This window comes from Neovison vison, chromosome X (genome assembly GCF_020171115.1).
Source record: "Neovison vison isolate M4711 chromosome X, ASM_NN_V1, whole genome shotgun sequence".
Classification (NCBI taxonomy): Eukaryota; Metazoa; Chordata; class Mammalia; order Carnivora; family Mustelidae; genus Neogale; species Neogale vison.
The window spans coordinates 26,679,237-26,702,386 of NC_058105.1; positions in this window are offsets into that span (position 1 = coordinate 26,679,237).

Genomic DNA, 23,150 nt, shown 5'->3' on the forward strand with positions numbered 1-23,150 from the left:
GGCTAACCTTTGAAGAAAGAACATTATGGGTAAAGATATCTGCCAGAGGGACCTTTCATCCTGTCAACTCCCAATTATTTTAGAGCTGGTATGTTGAAAGATGAAGTCATTAGGAATATTTTAAGAGCCATATCTCACTGTTCCCTGTGGGATATGTTCAGGAAAATTCTGACTCTGCCTACTGGCCCAAATAGAGTTTAAACTCTTTCTCAAAGTAAGAAATACTTTGCATTCTTTGTCTTGGTGAAACAGCTGCTGAGGTATGAAAGAAGCTAGTAAGGAAAGAAGCTAGTAAGGAAGCTAGTAAGAAAGCTTCCTTAGGACATTTTTAAACCATAGGACGTTTTTAAACCATAGTTCAGTTAACAAAAGTTCTACTTACCTCCAGCATTTGAACATATTCAGTGGCTTAACCGAGATACATGCTAAAATTAAAGTTGCAAATGAATTTCCATTAAAATTCTGATTCATGTAGCTTAGGTAGATATTAGCATTGTTAACAGTATTTTGTAAAAAGATTTTATTTATTTATTTGACAGACAGAGATCACAAGTAGGCAGAGAGAGAGGAAGGGAAGCAAGCAAGCTCCCTGCCGAGCAGGGAGACCGATGCGGGGCTCGATCCCAGGACCCCGGGATCGTGACCTGAGCTGAAGGCAGAGGCTTTAACCCTCTGAGCCATCCAGGCACCCCAACAGTATTTTTTTTTTTTGAGGAAGGATGGTAGGACACTTTATTTTAGCAGGGAGGGAGAGCCGGCTTGGTCAGGGAGGAAGTGAAGTAAGATGGCAAACATTTTAAGTTTGTTTATTTATTTTTTAGTAATCTCTACACCCAAGGTTGGGCTTGAACTCATGGCCCTGAGATCAAAAGTCACATGCTCTTCCGACTTCATTAAGCCTGGTGCCCCAAGATGACAAACATTTTTATAGGTGCTAAAATGAAGCATAGTAACCATTTTCTGCCTCCCACCCTTTTTAACCAAAGGCCTTTAGGTCAGAGATCTAGTAGCCTGTAAGCTAAACTTCTTCACTACCCTAGGTATTCCTGGTTCATTTTACACAATAAATATGTTCCTGGAAAGAGCTTTAGAGTGTACACATATATAAATCAAATAGTTTTCTTATTGACAACATTTTCACTTCTGATCTTCATTTGTCAACACATAAAACCAACCCAGTCAGATAGTAAATAAGAGGTACTTAAACACAGAAGGAGATTCTGTTGTTTTAGGGAACTCTGGTGAATTATTTCATAAAACAAAGAAGCTTCAGGGAAGTGTGTATTCTTGTATTCTAAATTTAAATTACATATATTGGCCTTCCTAAAAGTGAGGGATGCTAGGTTTTCTCTAATTTTTTTTCCATGGCTATTGTGATATTCCCCCTGAATTCTAGAAACCAAATTTTCTTGCTTCATTTTTTTTTTCATTTTGGTTATTTGTTGTCACCATGTAACAATTACAGAGCAATCATTCACTCTACAAATGTTGATTGTTCATGTAGGATGTGGGGTGTGGGAGCACAGGACGAGTGAGAGAGGCTGGGGGAAGAGGGGTTCAGGGAAAGTTGCTGAGGGTTGGTGATGTCTATAAAAGCACAAAAGCACAAGCCTCAGACAAAGTAATTCATTAGCACATGTCAAAGTTTTATTCAACCAATTAATGAAAGAATCAGCAGATACACAAGAATGCTTCTTCAAAGAGCATTTGAAAAACAGGGATTCATTTAATCAGTTCAGATAAGAATGCCGAAATAAGATGACTTAAGTCAGATTCAAAACTGACTAATGTTTTATAGTGCAAAAACTGAAACTCTTGGGGTTATTTACTGAACAAAGATCTCTCCAAAAAGTAAATCATACCTTGGTAGTTTTTTGCGCATTAACCTCTAACTTTATAAGACTAAAATTCTTTGGACCTTAATCAGTTGTAGGTAGTTAGTCAAAGTTACAAACCTAGAGTGAGATAACTCTAGGCTTATTAGAAAATGTGCTGCCATGGTATTTAATAAATTTTGCAATCATCACTTTTCCTTATTTTCAAGTTTTAGATTAAGTTTTCTTATGTAGTCTTATGTGACTGGACAATTTCTTAAGAGTGGTCTTTGGCACACACAACAAAACTGATCTTATTGTGGTTTTGTGTCAAGAAAATTAGTTGGGCTTGTTGCTTAATCATTTTCTCTAAATCTTAGAGGTAATGGAAATTAGATATAGCCTCGAAGGGTAGATGATATTGTTCACAGTTATTTACTCCCCACCTTTCCTGTAAGAGGATTATGTATCCCTGCCTATTGCCAGGTGACTCGCCATGCCTCTTGTGGGAAGGAGTACAGATTTGAATTTGGGCACAGCTGACATTTCGGCAATAGAGTGTCCATGGATATGACATGCCATATCCAAGTAGAGGTTTAAAGTGATTATGTGGTTTGGCTTAACCTCTTGTTTAGGCCTTTACAAAGACAATAGTATAGCTCAGGTAAGTCCTCAGGCTGGGTCCTAGAATGAGAAGACATGTCTATGGAGTAAGGCTAAGAAGAACTGAGCACAGTGGAAACTGACCTGCCATAAGGCCCCAGTTTACATGTAATATGAACAAAAAATTAAGGTTGTAAGCCACTATGATTTCCTCTTAAGGTAAGGAGCAAGACAAGAATGTCTGCTCTCTCTGCTTTTATTCAACACTGTACTAGGATTCTAGCCAGGGCAAGTAGACAAAACAGTGAAATTAAAGGTATCTGAACTGTGAAGGAAGGAGTAAAACTATCTCTGTTTACAGGTGACAAGATTTGGCATATAGAAAATCCCAAGGAATCTACTAATAACTATTAGAATGAATAAAAGACTTCCACAAAATTGGAGGGTACAGAATTAATTTATAAAAATCAATTATATTTTTATACAATGGCAATGAGCAACCTGAAATGAAATTAAGAAAACAATTCCATTTATAATAGCATCAAAAGATTAAAATATGTAGGAATAAATTTAACAGAAGTATAAATCTTGTATTTTTAGGAGTATAAAACATTGAGGGGTGCTTGGGTAGCTTAGTGGGTTGAGCCTTTGCCTTCAGCACAGGTCATGATCTTAGGGTCCTGGGATCGAGTCCCACATTGGCCTCTCTGCCTACTTGTGATCTCTGTCAAATAAATAAATGAAATCTTTTAAAAAATTATTGAAAGAAATGAAACATGAAGTAAATAAATACAAAGACATCCTATATTCATTAAGATAGCCTTCTCCAGCTGGTCTATAGTTTCAACCCAATTCTTAACACAGTTCCAGTTAAAAAATGGGCAAATGATCTGAAATGATTTTTCCAAAGAAGATACAGAAATGACCAATAAGCCAACAAAAAAGATGCTCAACATCATTCGCTATCAGACAAATGCAGATCAAAACCACAACAAGACACCACTTCACACCCAGTAGAATGGCTATAATAAAAAAGACAGATAATAACAAATGTTGACCAGGATGTAGAGAAATGAGAACTTTCATATGCTGTTGGTGGGAATGTAAAATGGTGCAGGCACTTTGGAAAAGAATAGCTGTTCCTCAAATGGTTAAACATAGAATTATAATTTGATCTATCAGTTCTACTCCTAGGTATATACCCAAGAGTATTGAAAATATTCTTCCACACAAAAATCTATACACAGGTGCTTATGGCAGCATTATTCATAAAAAATTAAGATCATCAATTGATGGATGAATAAACAAAATAGGGTATATCCATGCTATGGGATATTATTTGGTCATAAAAATGAATGAAGTTATAACATGAATGAACCTTGAAAATGTTATGCTAAGTGACAGACTCTAGTCTCAAAAGACCATATATTATATGATTTATGTGATATAAAATGTCCAAAATAGGCAGCTTTATAGATATTGAAAGTGGTTGTCCAGTTCTGAGGGAATTAAGGGGAATGATGTAGCTAAAGGTACTGGGTTTTTTTCTTAGGGGTGATGAAGTGTTCTAAAACTGATTATGGTACTGATTGCAAAATTCTTTCTATATACTGAAAATGGCATTGAATTGTACAATTTAAGTGTAAATTATGTGGTATGTGAATTGTATTCAATAAATTATATTTCAATAAAATATTTCAGTTATATTTCAATAAATACCCCCAAAAGGTCAGTTTTTGGACAGTGCATATGAACTTGATTATGCTTCTATCCATCCTGAGGGATACAGTAGCTGGGATATACATATTAAGAACATTTGACCTATAAAAAATACTGGAATTGGAGTTTCCCTTTATTTGGAAACTTTTGTAATACTGTGTATTTGATGACAAGAAAGCTCTTAAATAATGATATAATTTTAAATTCTAAAACGGAGGCTTCAAGTAATTTTGAGGGAATGAAGTGGTCACATGTAACTTGTTGCAGAAAACAATTTTAAAAATTGATTTTAAAAACTTCTATAAAAAAGACACTGTAGGGCACCTGGGTGGCTCACTTGGTTAAGCAACTGCCTTCAGCTCAGGTCATGATCCCGGAGTCCCAGAATCGAGCCCCACATCGGGCTCCCAGCTCCAAAGGGAGTCTGCTTCTCCCTCTGACCTTCTTGCCTCTCATGTTCTCTCTCACTGTCTCTCTGTCAAATAAATAAATAAAATCTTAAAAAAAAGACACTGGAAAGTGCCCAAAATCAGAAGAAAAGAACACCACAACTGCAAAGAGTGAGTTGTGAATTTGTGGCTTTCTGGTCTGGAGACATTTCCTGATTTCCATGGCTATGGCTGGAAGAAATTGCAGTGGAAAAACACAGACTTATTGGCTCAAGGTACCTTTTGGGGCTGGAAAATCAGCTGGAAATTTGAAGAGGGAAATTCTGGTAGCAAGAGAAGTATAGAAAGAATGAGCACAAATCCCAAATATAAATTCTGCCCAAATCTTGACAGCTAAACTATGCATGTGTAAGAGAAGATTCAGGAGATCCAACATAAAATAGGTTAACATCAGAGAGAAATCTACACTTGAAATATGGAGCTATGTAGAGCAAGTTCTGTGTATTTGCTGACTTTTTTTGGATAGGTTTTTGGTTTAACTTTTTAAAAATAAATTAAACTTAATTTTTTAAAAAAGATTTTATGTATTTGAGAGAGAGAGAGAGAGAGAACATGAGCCATGGGGGAGGGGCAGAGGGAGAGGCAGAGTCCCTGAGGAGTGGGGAGCCCAATGTGGGGCTTGATCACAGGACCCTGAGATCACGACCTGAGCTGAAGGCACATGCTAACCAAATGAGCCACCCAGGCACCCCTAACTTTTTTTTTTTTTTAAAAAAGATTTACTTACTTGAGAGAGAGAGCGAGAGAGAGCGCACAAGTGGGAGGGACAGAAAGAGGGGGAGAGAATCCCAAGCGGACTCTGCCCTGAACACAGAGCCTGATGTGGGGCTTGATTTCAGGACCTTGAGATCATGACCTGAGCTGAAATCAAGAGTCAGATGCTTAGAAGCCCCTGTTTGGTTTAACTTTTAAAAAATTTTTATTTATATTTTAAACATTCAACTTTATTGAAGTTTATTTTACTATTTTAACAACTTTTTTTATTTGGAAACAATTACAAATCCACAGAAAGATTTAAAAAAATAGTACAGAGAGGTCTGTGTACCCTTCTCCCAATTTCCCCCAATGGTTACATCTTACATAACTACGGTACAGTGTAACACCAGGAAATTAACATAGATAGAATGCCTGTCTAGTTCTGTGCCATTTTGTTGTGTATTTAGATTAGGGTAAATACCAGCACAATCAATATGCGGAACTATCCTGCATAAATATCTCCCTTGTGCTACTCTTTAGTGATATTCACCCCTCCCTTCCCCACCATCCCTAACCTCTGATAACCACTCATCTCTTTTCCATTGCTGCAGTTTTGTTACATGGAGAATGTTATGTAAATGGAATAATATAGCACGTGGAATTTTTTGACCCTGTGAGATTGGCTTTCTTTCACTTAGCATAATTCCCTTGAGATTCACGTGTTTTCAGTATTTCATGCCTTTTTATTTCTGATTAATATTTCATGGAACAGATATACCACAGTTTATTTAACCATTCCCTTATTGAGGGATATTTTGGTGGTTTGCAGATTTTGGCTATTACAAATAAAGCTGCTATGAAGGTTCATGTGCAGATTTTTGTGTAGATGTAAATTTTCACTTTTCTGGGATAAATGCCCAGGAATATAATTGCTGGGTTGTATGGTAGTTGAATGTTTAGTTTGATAAACTGCCAAACTATGATCATTGATTTCATAGTCCCATCAGTAATGTATGAGAGATCCCGTTGTTCCATATATTTGCCAACATTTGGTATTGTCACTTTTTAATTTTAGCTGTTCTAATAGGTGTGTATTTATATCTCATTGTAGTCTTAATTTGCATTTCTTTAATGGCTAGTGATGTGAAAAATAATTTTAAAAATAACTTATTGAAGTGAAATTCACACATTATTTGAAAGTTGACAATTCAATGGCATTTAATACATACATGTTGTGAAATCACCAACTCTGTCTCATTCCAAAATATTTTCATCACTCCAAAGTAAAAGTTCTTATCCATTAAGTGGTTTCTCCTCAGTTGCCCTTCCCCCAGCCCCCTTGCAATCACCAATCTGCATTCTATCTCTATGGATTTATCTATTCCAGGTATTTCATATAAATGGATTCATATAATATGTGACTTTATTGTGGGACTTCTTTCACTTAGCATAATGTTGCACTTACAATCATCCAAGTTGTGGCAGAGATCAGTACTTCATTCCTTTGTTGTGACCAAATAATAGCCCACTGTCTGAATATACCACAATTTGTTTCTCCATTCATCCATTGATGGACATTGGGCTGTTTCAATCTCTTTGCTATTGTAAATAGTGCTGCTATGAACATATAAGCACATGTAATTATTTGAGTACCTGTCTTCAGTTCTTTGGAGTATATATCTAGAAGTGCCCCCCCTCCTTTTTTAACTGAATGCATTCCCATCTGTGCTTAGATGGAGAGCAGAAAACTGAAGCCTATGGACTTGCCGTGCTAATAGAGTATAAGGCTAGCGGGTAAGCTGGTAATTAGGTGTAAAACCTTAGAGGCAAGGAAGCCACAGAAAGACTGAGCCTCATCACTGTCCAAATTCTTGGCTACCTGTCAAATTACACAGGCCCACGGGAGACTCCACAGGAAGTCAGGCTAAAAATTGAAGTGGATAGCTATAAGAAAAAAGCAAATATTTCATTTGCTGCATACCACAAAGAACACAGAATTTGCAGCTTGAATTCAGGTACATTAACTGTCTACTAGAATAAAAATCCAGTAATTATGAGAATACATCAGAATCCAGAGTCACTGCAACATATTTTCTGTAATGTCTAATTTTCAACCCAAAATACCAGACATTGACAGAAACAGAAAAGTAAGACTCAGGCCTAGGGGAAAAGGCAGTCCACTTAATTCTAAGTGGGTCCAAATATCAGACTTAGCCAACAAAGACTTATCTATTATGAATCTACTTGAACATTCAAAGAATTAAAGGAAATTTTTCAAAGAATTAAAGGAAAATGTGTTATCAATGAATGAGAACATGACCATAGGGATATTGAATCTACCACAAAAAAATAGATATTTTAGAGCTGAAAAATACAATAACAGAAATTTACTAGAGGGGCTCAACAACACATTGGAGATGGCAGAAGAATTAGTGGACTTGATTTCATATATATATTTCATACATATATAAATTTGAAGAACAGAGACAGAAGACTGAAGAAAAATGAGTAGCCAACAGTCCAATGTATGTGTAATTGATATCCCATAAAGGGATGAGGAAGAAGGGAATAAAAATATTTGAAAAAATAGTGGCTGAGAAATTTAAAGGATCTCAAACACACCTAATTATTTCTAGCATCTTCTTTGTTGTGTTTTGCAATAGGTTATAAAGTGGAGGAGCAGGCCTTTGGTGCTACCTAGTGGCCATTTGGAAGTGACAACAATAATTTAGGTATTAAAAAAACCTTCATAATTTTAATTCTTTGGATCTCTGAATTTGTGGCTTGTTTCAGAGAAGGGCAACATCAACAAGAGTTTCCAGTTAATACAGATACCCCAAAAAGGAAATGGCCATAGTCTTGTCTGTCTTATTAATCAGGAAAAAATACTTTGTAATAACTGAAAGAAAAAATAGTAATTTCAGCTACTTTATAACTGGAAGCCCTTACTCTATTTATTTAATACAACCATTTATAGTTTTAAAGTATGCAAAATCAGCACAAAAACAAGAACACTAACAAATTCTTTTGAGTGATTGTACTTGGGTGGGGTGAGAAAAACTTTTGCCATCTGGGTAGAACATGTGGAAAGTAAGTAACATTTTATACCATCATGGTTGAGAGCAAACCATATACTCAAAAACCACTTCTCTTTCTGAGTTACCAGTCCTCTACTATACATATCTTCTGTTTTTAAACTTAGTCAAATCGTTTTAATAGACTTCAATATGTACATACCCAAATGCATGCACTAAACAATGATATACAATCACAATAACCTTAATTTAGAAGTTAATCTTACAAGCATATTGTAAGACTTTTAATTGCCTGTATTTTCCCTTGTAATCTAAATTTTATGAAGAACAAATACATTTATATATTAATGAGTCAATTAATGAACTTTTATGGTGACCAAGTATTTTCACTTTTTCTTGCTCTCTCTCTTTTAATTTCTTTAAAAATTGTTGCATTTATATAATGCAATATTGCACTTGCATTATATTCTTCAATGTAATAAAATCAGGGAGAAGGCATTTAACTTTTTAAAAACTGAATGTAATAAATCACTGATTTGTGGGAGGGTTCATTTTGATAGAGAATATTAGATGAACTTGGAAATGTATGTTAATTTTTAATTAAAATATTAAAAATGCTTCAAGGAAATTTTCAGTAGTGCTTTTTTGTGATTACTAGGTGCTAGCTTGATATGTTTTTCCTCCTCTTTCTTTCTCGCTTCCTTTCTTCCTTTCCTTTCCTTCCCTTCCCTTTCCTTCCCTTCCCTTGCCTTCCCTTCCCTTCCCGTCTGTCCGTCTGTCCGTCCCTCCCTCCCTTCCTTCCTTCCTTCCTTCCTCCTTCCCTCCCTCCCTTCCCTTCCCCTTCTTTTCTTTTTTCTTTCTTTTCCTTTTTCTCTTCTTCCCCATCCCCTCCCCTTCCCTTCTTTCTTTCCTTTCCTTTTCTTTTTTCTTTTCTTATCTTATCCAACTATTTGACTGTTTCAGCTTGCCAGTTTCTGAATTGGCAGTTTCTGTATGTGAAGAGGTTCCTCCCCCCTTCCCTTCCCCTCTCCTCCCCTTCCCCTCTCCTTTCCCTCCCATTCCCCTTTCCTTTCCCTCTCCTTCCCTACCCCTTCCCCCTTTTTGCCCCTTCCCCTTCCCTTCCCTTCCCTTTCCTTCTTTTTTTTGGTTTCTTTTCTTTCTTTTCCAACCATTTCATTGTCTCAACTTCTCAGTTTCTGAATTGGCAGTTTCTCTGTGTGAAGAGGTTTTCTTAAAGGGTCAATACACTTAAAGCAACAGTCTAATTTCTTCCCTCTGTGAGAGTTCCTGAGTTCTTTTATTCTAGGTTTGTATCAACACTTGTTAGTCTTAATAAGCTAAACAGAGCAGAATGTCTTTTAATTTTAAGACTTTATAATCATATTTATTACCTCTCTCTGGAGGTAGGAGGAAGTGTTTAAATTTATTTCTTTAGAGAATACTTCACATTCATCTAGTGGAAGAATCATATCACACTCTTGGACAAAGTAGACTTTGCACATGTTGGAGTTTATGGTTTTTTTCCCCCCTCTATTTTGTTGTGTGGTGTTTTCTCTAGGACTTATCCAGTTAATATGTGAGTTGAACTATCTGTTCAATGTCAGCACACATAACATTTTTTTAATTACATTTTGACTTTGCTTATTCGTGTATGTCTATAGGATTTGCTCACTTCTTACAAGGGAGAGAAAAGGAAAATGAATGCACTCAAGAATTCTTCAGACTTCTGAAATAATTAGAGGTCATAAAGTGAAAAGGCTAAAAGCAGATAGACACATCCCATTTCTTGTTTTCTCATTCCATGTATAATTTATTATTTTAAATACTAACACAGACTCATTCATATTGTTATACAAGTCAGCTGAAAACTCAGCTCTCTAAGCTATGCAAAGCCTGTTACAAGTCTATTTCTTTAACCTTGATGATAAGACTTTTTGGTTTAGATATTTATTTTTAAAGATTTTATTAATTTGACAGAGAGTGAGAGATCACACGTAGGCAGAGAGGCAGGCAGAGAGAGAGGTGGAAGCAGGCTTCCTGGTGAGGAGAGCCTGATGCTCTCTGATCCCAGGACCCTGAAGACCTGAGCTGAAGGCACAGGCTTAACCCACTGAGCCTGTTTTGGATATTTATATAGTGTGCACAAATGACAGATTTCTGTATCAGTTTCTGAGAATGCTCCTCCCAAAAGCCAGACACAGAGTGTTAAAATTACAGATAGATTATTGCACATGGCTAATTTCTGTGAGGAGGGAGTGAAGATTTTTCTCTCAAACACACACAATTGTCTTTAGTCAGGGAACAAAAGGAAATATAGAGACAGATACATATGTGAAATTCACTGTAGGAAAAAAGAAATTAAAATGCCCATCCTTAAATAATTTTTTTATGGGATAGTCACCATTCTTCAGCCATATGACACACTGCTCTGGACCACTAGTTTCTCTGTATTTGATTTATCATCTCCAACCCATGGAATTATTTAAATAGAAGATACACTGACAAAATCCCTGTTAGGCCATGACTTCAACTTTTTGAAACTTCTATAGACTTTCAGATACAGTTTTACCACAGCTAGGATGATACACCCAGACTTTTAGTCTCAAACTGAAAGACAGGTATCCAATCATATCCAGCACGTTTTCACCCTGGAAATGTGGTTGCCATCATAACTTCTGGTTGAAAAACCAGACAAGGTTTTTTAAACTCTTTAAAAAAAAAGGTAGGTCTCATGAGCTTCTAAATGGCAGATAATTATTACTTGCAAATCCAAATTTTCTCTCCAGATGAGAGAGGGGATAATTGGAAGCTGCAAGACCCTGGAGGAGTTTATTTTCCTTTATTCTGAGGTCAGTGGATTCCTCTGGACCCTGGGTTGTCATCTTTTCCTGTCCTAGCATGTGGGGTTGGATCCTGATAGTGTATCTTAAGCGAGATGAGTGCACATAGTCTAGAAAGGTGAGGCTCCCAGCTTCACAAAGCATTTCTTTGGTAGGCATTTAATTGTTTATACTTTTGTTGGTGTGTTTTTAAATTTTGATTTCTAAGCATTTATTCAGGAAGCTTTTACTCCACAGAGAATGAGGTTTGAAGAACCACTGATTCCAAAGCCGTGTTTTCTCACACTATTTCTCTTTCATATCTAAGATCAAAGTTATTTGAACTATAATTACAATAATCCTAGGCCAACTGATAGACCCAGTGGGGGGTGTAGATGGAGGGATTCTTGGTACCCTTTATTCAGAACCATTTTTGAAAGCTATTAGAGGGGTGTTGTGACTGTTTGGAATCATTAGGGGTAAAAGGGGGAATTTTCTGTTTCTGATTTGACCTTTTTAAATACTGGCATTTATATGCTAAATACAGCTAGAGAAAATAGGTTGGGCTAAGTTACCTCAAATTTAAAAATAAGGTTCTGTTGTTCATTTTGCCTTGGCCTCTGCCTGCTATAATATTAATAATGACAGGATTCTCTCTCTCTTTTTTTAAAAAAAGATTTTACTTATTTATTTGACAGGACAGAGAGATCGCAAGTAGTGAGAGAGGCAGGCAGAGAGAGAGGAGGAGGCAGGCTCCCCACTGAGCAGAGAGCCCGATGTGGGGCTTGATCCCAGGACCCTGGGATCATGTCCTGAGCTGAAGGCAGAGGCTTTAAACCACTGAGCTACCCAGGCGCCCCAATGACAGGATTCTCTTATGAAGTTCCAGGAAGTTGATCAACAGCTGGGTCTGACCATCCATTTTCAATTGCTCTTGAGAAACAATCAAATGAAGGCCCCAGCCTAAAATGCGAATAGACTGTATGCTAAAATGGCTGCTGTGAATCATGTTGATAAGTTTGCTGGTAGCTGGCCTGCTTCCTGGTAGCATCTGCATCGAGACTTTTGTTCTGTCTTGACATAATCAAGATGGAAAATGTTGTACTTGCCTAGAGCAAAAGAATATGCATTTTGCAATCATTACATATTACTTCAGGTCACTGCAGACTTTTCAATCTTGCGCAAACTGAGGAGGTAACTTACACTGTACTTCCAGTTTCAACTTGGTAAAAACAAAGGCTGGCAGAGGAAGTATGTGCTGTTTAAAATACAAGAACTGTTCCAGTAATACCCATCACTTACCACTGGATAATCTTCATTTTTGCACATAATAAATTGCAGACACAGAGAAAGTACCTGACAAGATGCTTTATATTATTGCTGTTGTCCTCATTTGCAGGCAGATGTACTGAAAGAATGAAGTCAGTTTTATTTTTTTAAAGATTTTATTTATTTGGCAAAGAGAGAACAGCACAAGCTGGGGGTTGGGTGGGGTGAGAGGCAGAGGGAGAAGCAGACTCACTGCAGATCAGGGAGCACTGCGGCCACAGGGCTTGATCCCAGAACCCTGGGATTATGACCTGAGCTGAAGGCAGCCTCTTACCTGACTGAGCCAACTAGTCACCCCAGGATGAAATCAATTTTAGATTGATACCTATTGTAGAATTTAAAAGCTCAAAACGTCCAAGAAATTAAGTGCATGTTGGAGCAAGTTTACCAAGATGAACGTCTTTTCAAGATAGCAAAGACCACATAGGTGATCTTGTTAGAAGATAGCTCACCTCTCCAGAAACATTGAGTACTGAGTAGCAACTGCATTCCAGGCTAGTTTATACTTGTTATCACTCTCAAAAGCCTCTTGGGAGAGAATGGATTTCTGCCACTGGGAACTAGTGTCCTAGGAATCAAAGACAATACAGTAGGGCAACCACAGGAAGTTGTCAACATGTATTTTTTCCAGCACATTTTCTTGGGGATACTGGGAACCTACTTTGAAGCATCAATGGTTAGCAACTGAATCCATTCTCTTGAATGAATGCAATGAGTGCACCTTTGCAGCATCTGGTATAAAAAGAGCACAACCTTTGGGAACAAACAGACATGGGCTTTAAACACCTTTCTGTTACTTAACTTGCTGTGTTATTTTAGAAAAGTTATTTTACATTTCTGAGCTTCAGTTTTCTTATCTGTAAAATGAGAAGGGTAATAGTACCTGTCTCATAGGTAGGATAGTCCTGATTTTGTCTTTTATTGAGGCATAATTATTAATAGTGCCCTCTTTCTCTTCAAATGGTCCTGATTTGGGGGGACTGGGTGGCTCAGTAAGTTAAGCAGCTGCCTTTGGCTTAGGTCATGATCTCAGGGTCCTGGGACTGAGCCCTGCATTGGACCCCCTGATTAGCAGGTAGTCTGCTGTTCTCTCTCTCTCTGTCAAATAAATAAAATCTTAAAAAAAGAAGAACCAACGTGTCCTGAATTGGACAGCAAATTATATGACTACTATCATCAGATTCAGCAACCAAAATAAAGAGCCTAGCGCAACGACTGGACTATAGTAAGCACATAATGATGCTACTTTTTTATTATCTTGCTGTTAGGAAAAATAACAAAAAATCAGAAGGATAGTTTTACACGATGTCTTTTTTTAAAAAATATTTTATTTATTTGACAGAGAGAAATCACAACTAGGCAGAGAGGCAGGCAGAGAGAGAAGGAAGCAGGCTCCCCGCTGAGCAGAGAGACCGATGCGGGGCTCGATCCCAGGACCCCGGGATCATGACCTGAGCTGAAGGCAGAGGCTTTAACCCACTAAGCCACCCAGGCGCCCCTACAAGAAGTCTTTTTAAGTTTAGGAAAGATTAATAATGCTTGAGAAGCTAGCTTGAAGAGAGTTAGGAATTATTGACTTACAAACAAAACATGAAACCCTTAGCAATTAAAATCCAGGTTATAAGTTTATATAAAAAGTAGCTTATTGACAAAGGATAGGAAGAATTGTCAAGTTTCAATCAAAGAAGCTGAATACGAGATGTGGGCTTCTGCCTGAATTGCTTAAGACAAAGGCTATAGGCAACCAGCAATGAAGGAAAAACCATACTTTGATTTTGGTTTTGGATGGCAGGACATCCCCAAAATTGCTTCATTGAAGGAAAGCCTAAGGATTCTTAAACTTGATGTTAAAATTGTTTGACACTGTATTTCCCGAGAAGTCACCATAGTCATCAAATGAGAGAAAATAATCCACTCTTTAAGAGCCACCACAGGTTCTAAAAACATCTGGAAACCCTCCATGCCAAGCTTATCAAAATTCATGTTTGTTAAATGTTTTTTAAAATTCAAGTCCTGCCTCTCTTTATATAAGCATAAACACTTATTATCATTTTAAAATCTAATTTTAAATCCAATATAAGCCCTTATGGTGGCTAAAAAAAAAGCAAAAGGAAAAAGCATTTCCCGAATGGTGGATGAAGGACTTCTGAAATTTGCATCATCATAAAAATAAAAGCACTAGCAAAAATGGTCAAAATCAACTTTTTTGGAACTCTGGAAATTAACCTTGCAGTGTTCTGAGGACTATTTATCCAAGAAAAACGTCTGAACCCCGTAAGAACAGTGAGCTTTGTGCCATTTTAACTTGGCCTAATGCCATTCTTTTCTGTTCATTTCCGTGATACTCATGAAAGCCAACAGTTATTGAAACTATGGTAACTATAAAAACCAACAAGTCCAGAAGCTGCTGGAGGGGTTAGGAGTTTCCTGCAAAGTTCTATCTCCAGAAAATTGTCACTATTTGACCTGTCTGCAATCTGTCTGAAGAGATCCTTTCCCAGGGCTTTAATTCATTTGACCTGACTCCGGTTGCGATGTATGAAGAGCTCTGTCCCCAGGTTTCTTCTTCTTCTTCTTTTTTAAAGATTTTATTTATTCATTTGTCAGAGAGAGAGAGAGAAAGTGCGAATGAGCACAAGCAGGGAGAGCAGCAGGCAGAGGGAGAAGCAGGCTCCCTGCCGAGCCCGGAGCATGACGCGGAACTCGATCCCAGGACCCCGGGACTATGACCTGAGCCGAAGGCAGCCGCTTAACGGACTGAGCCACCCAGGCGTCCCCTCAGGTTACTTCTTAAAAGCAATCAATGGCAATTGTGTAAAGTCATAGTTGTCTGAGGTGGTGATACCTTTTAACAAGAGAGCTGTAAATAAGGAGCTAATTGGAAGCTGTCCAAAAAACTTAAATAGAAAAACTGAGGAGTGAGATATCCATAGAGAATTTGAAAAGCTCTGACATATTCCTGAGAATCTCAGAGATCACATGCATGTTTGGCGTTGTGTGCATGCAAGGCTAAGGCTGAGTTGTAAACTGCTTGACAGAAGGTTGAAGGCACTTCCCAAATACACACCCACGCACACACACAGTGTCTTGGAAAAGGCTCAGAGACTTACTGCTTCATGGCATTTGAGGAAGTTTCTGTTCAATACTTAACTGATCTCTAATCTAACCAAGCAGGGACCACACTTGCCAAGAAATACAAACTTTGAGGAATTATTTCAGTAAAGTCACCAAACAGTGGCAGCAATAACAAAAACACAAAACCATGGGAAGAAGGAAAAAACTGATTTTCAGAGTTGACACATTGTGTTATTTAACATGTCGAGTTTTCATTAAAAAGTTATGAGACAAGCAAAGAAACAGAAAAGTATGGCTCATACTGAAGGGAAAAAAGGAATCAATACAAACTGCCCTCGAAGAAGCCCAGTCACTAGACTTAATAGATAAAGACTTTAAATTAGCTATTAAAAATATGTTCAAAGAACTGAAGGAAAACATGTCTAAAGAACTAAAGGAAAATGTGAGAACAAAATCTTACTAAATAGAGAATATCAGTAAAAAAATTATAAAAAAAGAGCCAAGTAGAAATTATTTAGTTGAAAAGTACAATAACTGAATGAAAAATTCCCAAATGGGGTACAAATGAAGATTTTAATTGGCAGAATAAAGAAGCAGGAAACTCAAATGTAGGTCAACTGAGATTATCCAATCTGGGGAGCAGGAAAAAAAAAGGTAAAATTAAAAAAAGGTAACCTCAGGGCACCTGGTTGGCTCAGTGGTTAAAGCCTCTGCCTTCGGCTCGGGTCATGATCTCAGGGTCCTGGGATCGAGCCCCGCATCGGGCTTTCTGCTCAGCAGGGAACCTGCCTCCTCCTCCTCTCTCTCTCTCTGCCTGCCTCTCTGCCTACTTGTGATCTGTCTGTCAAAAAAAAAAAAAAAAGTAACCTCAGAGACCTGTGGGACCCCATCAAGCATACCAGCATATGCTTTATGTTGATGGGCATATAATCATATAAAAATGTAATTTATATGACTATATTAGCAAAAAGGATTGGGGTGGATAAGAAATTATGAGTAAAGTTTTTGTGTACTACTGAAATTAAAAACTAGATTTTGATAAGTTAAAACTAGATTTTTATAAATCTAAACTGATCTTTAAAAATTAAGTTAAGAGTTCCTGGTCAGTCAGTTAGGTGTCCAACTTTTGATTTCAGCTTGGGTCATGATCTCAGAGTTGTCAGACTGAGCCCTGTGTCAGGCTCCATGCTCAGCATAGAGCCTGCATGTCCCTCTCCCTCCTCTCTTCCCCCGGCTGACTCGCGGGTACATGTTCTCTCTCTCAAATAAATAAATGAATAAATAAAATCTTTTTTTAAAAAATTTTTTCAATTTATTTATTTTCAGAAAAACAGCATTCATTATTTTTTCACCACACCCAGTGCTCCATGCAATCCGTGCCCTCTATAATACCCACCATCTGGTACCCCAACCTCCCACACCCCCGCCACTTCAAACCCCTCAGATTGTTTTTCAGAGTCCATAAATAAAATCTTTAAAAAATTAAATTGTTAGTACTAATCCTCAGGACAACTAAGAAACTGACTAAAAATGTGTAGTATAAGAAATAAGGGAATACAATGATACACAAAAGAGGCAATAATGGAGGAATATAAAGAGGACATAAATCATATAGAAAACAAAATGAACATAAATGATACTTTATTAGCAATTACATTAAATATAAGTGGATTAAACACTCCAGTTATAAGGCAGAAATTGGCAAAAAAAATGGCTAAAGAACACATCCAACTAGATGCTATTTATAAGAAACATACTTTAGATTAAACAACACAAATAGGTTGAAAGTAAAAGGATGGGAAAAGACAGTGTCCCAACATCAGGCCCTTCAGGATATTACTTTTTTAATCATTGAAATGAAATTTAATAAAAAAACTCAAACAAAAATGTAGACAGAGGGGCGCCTGGGTGGCTCAGTGGGTTAAAGCCTCTGCCTTCGGCTCGGGTCATGATCTCAGGGTCCTGGGATCGAGCCCGCAGCATCCGTCTCTCTGCTCAGCGGGGAGCCTGCTTCCTCCTCTCTCTCTTTGCCTGCCTCTCTGTTTACTTGTGATCTCTGTCTGTCACATAAATAAAAAAAAAATCTTTAAAAAAAATGTAGACAGAGTGGTATAGTGAACCTCTATGTCTTTTTTTTTTTTTTTACATTCTTTGATCTTTTTTTTTTCATTTTTTCCCCAATTTTATTTATTTTCAGAAAAACAGTATTCATTATTTTTTCACCACACCCAGTGCTCCATGCAAGCTGTGCCCTCTATAATACCCACCACCTGGTACCCCAACCTCCCACCCCCCGCCACTTCAAACCCCTCAGACTGTTTTTCAGAGTCCATAGTCTCTCATGGTTCACCTCCCCTTCCAATTTACCCAAATTCCCTACTACTCTCTAACGCCCCTTGTCCTCCATGCTATTGGTTATGCTCCACAAATGAGTGAAACCATATGATAATTGACTCTCTCTGCTTGACTGATTTCACTCAGCATAATCTCTTCCAGTCCCGTCCATGTTGCTACAAAAGTTGGATATTCGTCCTTTCTGATGGAGGCATAATACTCCATAGTGTATATGGACCACATCTTCCTTATCCATTCATCCATTGAAGGGCATCTTGGTTCTTTCCATAGTTTGGCGACTGTGGCCATTGCTGCTATAAACATTGGGGTACAGATGGCCCTTCTTTTCACGACATCTGTATCTTTGGGGTAAATACCCAGGAGTGCAATTGCAGGGTCGTAGGGAAGCTCTATATTTAATTTCTTGAGGAATCTCCACACTGTTCTCCAAAGAGGCTGCACCAACTTGCATTCCCACCAACAGTGTAAGAGGGTTCCCCTTTCTCCACATCCTCTCCAACACATGTTGTTTCCTGTTTTGTTAATTTTGGCTAGAGCTGAGATCAATGAGGGAGAAACCAGAGATACAGTAGAACGTATAAATGAAACTAGAAGCTGGTTTTTTGAAAGAATCAATAAGATCGATAAGCCACTGGCTACACTAATCCGAAAGAAAAGAGAGAAATCCCAAATTCATAAAATTATGAATGAAAAGGGAGAGATCACAACTAACGCCAAGGAAGTAGAAACAATCATCAGAAGTTATTACGAACAGTTATATGCCAATAAGCTTAGCAACCTAGATGAAATGGATGCATTCCTGGAAAAATATAAACTACCAAAATTGAACCAGGAAGAAATCGACAACCTGAATAGACCGATATCTAATAACGAGATTGAAGCAGTGATCAAAAATCTCCCAAAAAACAAGAGCCCAGGACCTGACGGATTCCCTGGGGAATTCTACCAAAACTTCCAAGAAGAACCTCTATGTCTTTGATGACTTCCTTGCTTTCTGGTATGACAGGAGTTCTTAGGCTTATTTTGTGTATTTTCTGCCCTATGCCCATAATCAACTACTTCTCCAAGAAGCCCTGATTCCTTTTATTTATTGGTTGGTAAGTTTGCAAATTAGCACTTACTGTCTGTAGGCTTTCATATATTATTTGGCAAAAGTCTACTAAAAGAAACAAAGTTTACAAGTCAGGGTACTTTGCTGCAGATTCTAAAATTCCCTTGAGCCCTGCACAGGGAGTCCCTCTGTGATATTCAAGAGAGGGGAAATATTGAGGTCATAGGTAAACAAGCACCCAAAAGCTGATTTATTCTTCAAAATATATCCCTGTCCAGTTAGTGTTCTTTCTCTTTGTTAGGCACAAAATCTGGGTGATTCTATGAGATTTGAGTCTGTTCTCTGGAATGTCTATCGTGAATCAGTTCATATGCAAAATTAGTTTTGATTTTCAAAACTTTGTATATTTCAAGAAGAACCACATTTGAGTGAGGAAAAAAACTGCCTCTCAGCTGATTTTGATCCAGAGCCCAGATTAAGAACCGTATGTGTCTCCTAGTCATATCTATAATTATTATTCCAGGCACTGTCTTTATGCTGAGAACTTCCATTCTTCTGTCTTTCACACAGTCTTTTGCCTAACCTTGGAACCTACTAGATATCACCACTTGGGTGTCCTACAGGCCTCTCAAGTGCAACATGTCCACAATTGAACTCATCAGTTTCCCTTACCATACTTGTTCTTTTTCTTCCTGTATTTCAGTGAATGAGACCTCACATATTGCAGGCACTGTTTTAAATCATGGTGATTCAGTAATTTGCAGGACAGACAAGGTACCTGATCTTTCAGAATTTGGGGGAGAGAGTTAATAAATAGAAACATGTATAAATAAGGAAACTATTAGAGATATGTGGAGAACTAAAGTAAGGTGGTGAAATACGTGGTTATCAGATTGGAATAATCAGGCATTTCTAAGGAGGTTAACATTTAAACTGATATCTGAAGGGTAGTAAGCAGCAAACAAAGCTCGATTGTTGCGAAAGAGTCCTTCCAGATAAAAGAAATAGCAAGTGCAAAGCTTTTCTACCTTGATGTAGAACAAAATTTGGTCTCTTCCAGGCACAGGAATATGTCTTTGTGGGAAAAGTGTAGTGAGCAAGGGGAGGGAGTGGTCAATGGGGTTGGAGAGACAGATAGGGACCAGATCATGTAGACTCTTGTAGACTCTGATAAGGTTTTTGTATTTTATTCTAAATGCAGTGGTAAATCAACACAGCATGTTAGGTAGGGGAGAGTGATACAACTGTTTTATCATTTAAAAAAATCACTCTGGCTTCTGTGTGACCAGAGGTGAATGAATTTACCATGAAACTAATGGGTCCCTTCTAAGGGCCTAAGGGAAGCCCTAATAATGTGTGTCCATGGCCATATGTTCTTATAATATTTACAGAAGTAAGATATTTTAATAACAACTGGTTATAACTGCCACCTCTTTTTTTTTCTTTCTTTTTTTAAATGTATATATAAACACAACATAATGATCAAATTCAGAAAATTTAACACTGATCCACCATCATTAATATTATTATCATTAATCAGTTCTTTTTAAAAATTCCAGTTGTCCCCATAATGTCCATGACGGCATTTCCCTCCCCCACCTCCCATCTGGTCTAGGTTTGGGGGCAGGATTACACTTTGCATTTAGCTATTACGTTCTTAATCTCCTTTAATCTGGAAAAACTGCTTTGTTTTGTCTTCAATGCCATTCATATTAACTGCCACCTCTTTCCATTGAGCCTTCCCTTCCATCATACTTCCCCTGTTGTTGGTGGTTGGCCTGGAACTGGCTATGGGAATTTCTGGGATCTGGCTATTGGGCAGTTGATGGAAATGCACTGGGTATAGTTAGGTTATTGATAATGTGGGAATGTTTTCCAGAAACAGTCCTACTCCCCAGTCTGCCCAAAGTGTGAGACCACGGGTTGTGCTGCAATAACAAATTTGCCTCTGGTACCTGGTACAGAGAGCTTGTGCTTAGCGGAGAAGAAACAAGATTTGAAATACGCAGAACCAGAAGCTAGTCTATAGAAGGTTCTTCCAATTACTAGACTTGTAGCATTTTATGTGGAGGGTTTGGTTCTTATCAATACCTAATCAAGACATAAGTTCTAGCCTGATAGGAATAAAATCAGTAATGCAGCATAAATGATTATAAATATACCATAAACATTTTTCTTTCTTTTTGATGGAAGTCTAATTAAAAAGAATTTATCAGAATTTCTGTGTTTGTAAGCCCAAACCTATAGCAGTACTATAAGAAAAGTGTATGTGTATGAAGTCTTATGTTTTATATATCCTAACATATTGGACTATATTCTTTTTTTTTAAGTTTCCTATTTTTTTCTGTTGTTTTATTATTTTTTTAATTTTTAATTTTTTATAAACATATAATATATTTTTATCCCCAGGGGTACAGGTCTGTGAATCGCCAGGTTTACATACTTCACAGCACTCACCATAGCACATACCCTCCCCAATGTCCATAACCCACCCCCCTTCTCCCAACCCCCCTCCCCCCAGCAACCCTCAGTTTGTTTTGTGAGATTGAGCCACTTATGGTTTGTCTCCCTCCCAATCCCATCTTGTTTCATTTATTCTTCTTCTACCCCCTTAACCCCCCATGTTGCATCTCCACTTCCTCATATCAGGGAGATCATATGATAGTTGTCTTTCTCTGCTTGACTTATTTCACTAACCATGATACTCTCTAGTTCCATCCATGTTGTCACAAATGGCAAGATTTCATTTCTTTTGATGGCTGCATAGTATTCCATTGTGTATATATACCACATCTTCTTTATCCATTCATATGTTGATGGGCATCTAGGTTCTTTCCATAGTTTGGCTATTGTGGACATTGCTGCTATAAACATTCAGGTGCACGTGCACCTTTGGATCACTACGTTTGTATCTTTAGGGTAAATACCCAGTAGTGCAATTGCTGGGTCATAGGGTAGTTCTATTTTCAACATTTTGAGGGACCTCCATGCTGTTTTCCAGAGTGGTTGCACCAGCTTGCATTCCCACCAACAGTGTAGGAGGGTTTCCCTTTCTCTGCATCCTTGCCAGCATCTCTCATTTCCTGACTTGTTAATTTTAGCCATTCTGACTAGTGTGAGGTTGGACTATATTCTTATATATGATCCATGCTTTCCAAACAAACTCTGGCAGTTTTGTGTGGAATGGCATGTAAAATCGCCACTAATACAACAAAATAGCTTGAAAAAAACAAATGCTTCAGTGGCAGCATGCCTACACATAGTGTCCAGTATGTCAGTGTATGGAGCATAAGAGTAACGTTATATATAATGGGCAATATGTATCTGATATATACCCCGTTTTTATTCAGAAATGTTGACTAACCCAAATTTGAATATGACAGGAAGAAAAGTATTGTAGTGGAGGCCAAGAACAAAAACTGAAATAAGGAAGATTGGCAGAAGCTTCAACATGTTAAAAGCTCTTATATCACAATACAAACTAAACACTCTAGAAATAAAAAAAAATTGTAGATTTAAGGAAAAGAGCCACTTTAGTCAAGAAAATATTGACAATGAAGATGATAACAGAAGTAAAAAAAGAAGATTGTAAGCATCAGACACACCTCAAGAGGAACTTAAAAAGTGGAAGATGAAGGTAACAATAATGTAATACACAGTTTAGGGTCAACAGAGCATATATGGTTGGGTTTCACCAACTTCAGTGAGAACTGTGAACTTGCTTTTTGCTCTTTATGATAAAGAATAATTCCCTTCAACATTTTTTAATGAAGGACATATTTTCCCCAAGTCATTATCCCATAGTATTTACACAGAATCATGCATAATATAAAATGAATCTTATAAATGTTTAAATTAAGCGGTTATGAGATCCTCATTAGCCTATCCCAAAACTAAAGATTATTGTTTTGCTTATAAACTCTTTTCAACAAAACAGACTGGATGGATATATTAATTCATGAAGACTCCACAGAGCACCAGCCAGCTACAGTTTACTTGGAACACCCAAAGCCAAATGAAAATGCTCTAAACCAAAGTCTTGAAAAACATGAAAGTGAAGACATTCAGTGTAGTTGCAGCTATTAAATTTTTAAGTGAAAGAGGTGTTCTCTTCAGAGGTTACAAAGAAAAGTGGCATTCTTCAAAAATCATATTTCAGGGGAATGTTTAAACAAATTGATAAATTGGATCAATTATTGCATAAG